This window comes from Cervus elaphus, chromosome 27 (genome assembly GCF_910594005.1).
Source record: "Cervus elaphus chromosome 27, mCerEla1.1, whole genome shotgun sequence".
In the NCBI taxonomy this organism is placed as follows: domain Eukaryota; kingdom Metazoa; phylum Chordata; class Mammalia; order Artiodactyla; family Cervidae; genus Cervus; species Cervus elaphus.
The window spans coordinates 56,258,836-56,262,134 of record NC_057841.1 but is presented as its reverse complement, the minus strand read 5'-3'; the positions used below and the strand labels follow the sequence as shown (position 1 = coordinate 56,262,134).

General features: G+C 39.6%; 1 pseudogene; it reads left to right on the top strand.

Annotated features, from left to right (window-relative positions):
* Positions 1-997: 997 nt before the first annotated feature.
* LOC122685096 lies at positions 998-1,114 on the top strand (annotated as a pseudogene).
* The last annotated feature ends 2,185 nt before the right edge of the window (positions 1,115-3,299 follow it).

Sequence of the window (3,299 nt, the reverse complement as noted above, 5' to 3'; positions counted from 1 at the left end):
AGCCAGCATGGGTCTCAGCCGGGCTGCACATCAGAATCACCTGGAGAGCTTCTAAAACGCCCACTGCTGGTGCTCCCTGCCACCCCAGTTATGTAAGTATCTCTGGAGGTGGCTCAGAGAATCAATATATGATGAATAGTGAGAAGTGCTGATTTTGAGAACACCTTCCTTGTTCTCTCTTTGCGTGTTCTTAACTTCACCTTACCAGTCTCCTAAGAAGCCTGTATGCACGACAAGAAGCACCAGTTAGAACTGGACATGGAACAACAGACTTGTTCATAATTGGGAAAGAAGTCCATCAAGGCTGTATATTGCCAATCTGCTTATTTAACTTATATGCAGAGTACATCACACAAAATGCCAGACAGGATGAAGCACAAGCTGGAATCAAGACTGCCAGGAGAAATATCAACAACCTCAAATATGCAAATGATACCACTTTAATGGCAGAAAGTGAAGAGGAACTAAAGAGTCTTGATGAGGGTGAAATAGGAGAGCGAAAAAGCTGGCTTAAAACTTGACATTCAAAAAACCAAGATCACGGCATCCAATCCCATCACTTCATGGCAAACAGATGGAGAAAAAGTGGACATAGTGATAGATTCTATTTTCTTGGGCTCCAAAATTACTGGGGACGATGACTGCAGCCATGATATTAAAAGACGCTTGCTCCTTGGGGAAAAACGTTATGACAAACCTAGTTGTTCTTGCTGTTGTTGTTGTTGTTCAGTTGCCCAGTTGTGTCTGACTCTTTGCAACCCCAAGGACTGCTGCACACCAGCCTAGACAGTGCGTTATAAAACAGAGACATCACTTTGCTGATAAAGGTTCATATAGTCAAAGCTATGGTTTTTCTGGTAGTCATGTACAGATGTGAGAGTTGGACCATAAAGAAGCCTGAGTGCCAAAAAATTGATGCTTTCAAACTGCGGGGCTGGAGAAGACTCTTGAGAGTCCCTTGGACTGCAAGGACATCAAACCAGTCAATCCTAAAGGAAGCACTTGTGTTTGTTTTTGTTTAATTTGTGGACAAAGACTTACAGACAAGTGCGAAAGTAAATCCTCTTTTGCAACCCACAAGTCATTGTCCAGTATACAGATAAGAAGGAACATGATCCATAAAATGGGCGTGTATTGAGGAGCATAAAGATTGCTTCCAGGGCTATAAAGTTAAACAAGCTTTTAAATTTCCAGCTGTACTGATCCTAGTACTCAGTTTTAATGTTGACATAAAACAAACAAAGATGGGCTTCTTTTTTAGGCTTTTATCTTCGGAATATAGTGTCTGGATTTTCCAAAGGTATTGGCATATCCCAATGATCTCTCAGGTTTTAGGGTGTGATAACTTAGGAATTAATATGATTTGAACTTGATAAGTTTTTAGAGAACTAGACAGATCCCATCTCCTGACCCTAAACAGGATCCTATAGTAAACTGCTTGAGGAAATTGAATCTTAAAGATTACAGGTGGCAAACTTTGAAGTGCACTCCATTGAAGATCAAAGAGGCCCAACTAAAACAACTGTGGCAAGTATCACAGCTGTAGACTGAGCAGAACTTTTTGAAAGGGCTGCCTTGAAGATGACAACTTTGGAGGAACTATGGTGACTGGCAGTGGAGAGAATCAGGACGTGTGAAAATCCTTAAAAACTTATTGACTTAAATAACTTTGCCTATGTTATAAATAAAAAGAAACCTTTGTGCAGAAAAAAAAAAATCCTAAAGGAAATCAACCCTGAATATTCACTGGAAGGACTGATCCTGAAGCTGAAGCTCCAAAGGGCCACCTGAAGTGAAGAGCCAATTCACTGGAAAAGACCCTGATGCTGGGGAAAATTGAGAGCAGGAGAAGGGGACGACAGAGGGTGAGATGGTTGGATGATATCACTGCCTCAATGGACATGAGTTGAGCGAACTCTGGGAGATAGTGAAGGACAGGAAAGTCTGGCACGCTGCAGTCCATCGGGTGGCAGAGTCAGACACAACTCAGCGACTAAACAACAACAACAAACCATAAGCTTATATTTTACATCTGTGACTCTATTTCTGTTTTTTAAATGAGTTCACATACCATTTTTTTAGATTTCACATGTAAGCAATATCATATGGTATCACTCTTTGACTTATTTTACTTACTATGGTAATCTCGAGTAGGTCTATCCATGTTGCTGCAAAGAGCATTATTTCATTTCTATGGCTAAGTACATCCCACTGTATATCTCTGTACCACATCTTCTGTATCTGCTCCTCAGCTGATGGACATTTAGGCTGCTTCCCTGTCGCAGCCAAGGTAAACAGTGCTGAAACACGGCTGCAACAAACACGAGGGTGCATGTATCCTTTCAGATGATGGTTTCTCCAGATATATGCCCAGAAGTGAGATTGCTGGATCATATGGAAGTCTTATGTTTAATTTTTTAAGGAACCTCCATACCGTTCTCCACAGTGATTATACCAATTTACATTCTCACCAACAATGCAGCATTTATTTATTGTTTGTAGACTTTGATAATGGCCATTCTGACTGGTATGAAGTGATACCTCATTGTAGTTCTGATTTGCATTTCTCCAATAATTAGTGAGGTTTGGCATCTTTTCATGTGCTTTTTGGCCATCTGTATATCTTCTCTGGAGAGATATCTATTTATACCTTCTGCCCATTTTTTTTAACATAGAGCTGCATGACTTGTTTGTATATTTTGAAGATTAATCCCTTGTTGGTTGCTTTGTTTGCAAATAGTTTCTCCCATTCTGTGGGTTGTCTTTTCATTTTGTTCATGACTTCCTTTTCTGTGCAGAAGCTTTTAAGTTTAATTAGGTCCCATTTGTTTATTTTTGTTTTCATTTTCATTACTCTGGGAGGTGGATCAAAAAGATACTGCTGTGATTAATGTCAAAGTGTGTTGTTTCTCTGTTTTTCTCTAAGAGTTTTATATGTCCGACATTACACTTAAGTCTTTGGTCCATTTTGAGTTTATTTTTGTGTATGATGTTAAAGAGGGTTCTAGTTTCATTTTTTTACATGCAGATGTCCAGTTTTCCCAGCAACACATAGTAAAGAAACTGTCTTTTCTCTACTGTACATTCTTGCCTCCTTTGTCATAGTTTAGTTGTCCATAGGCACATGACTTTATTTCTTTCTATCCTGTTCCACTGATCTATATTTCAGGATTTTTTGCCAGTGTAATACCATTTTGATTACTGTACTCTTGTAGTATAGTTTGAAGTCGGGGACTCTGATTCCTTTCATCAAACCCGGCTGTCCTGCACTGCAAGCAGATTCTTTACCAACTGAGCTA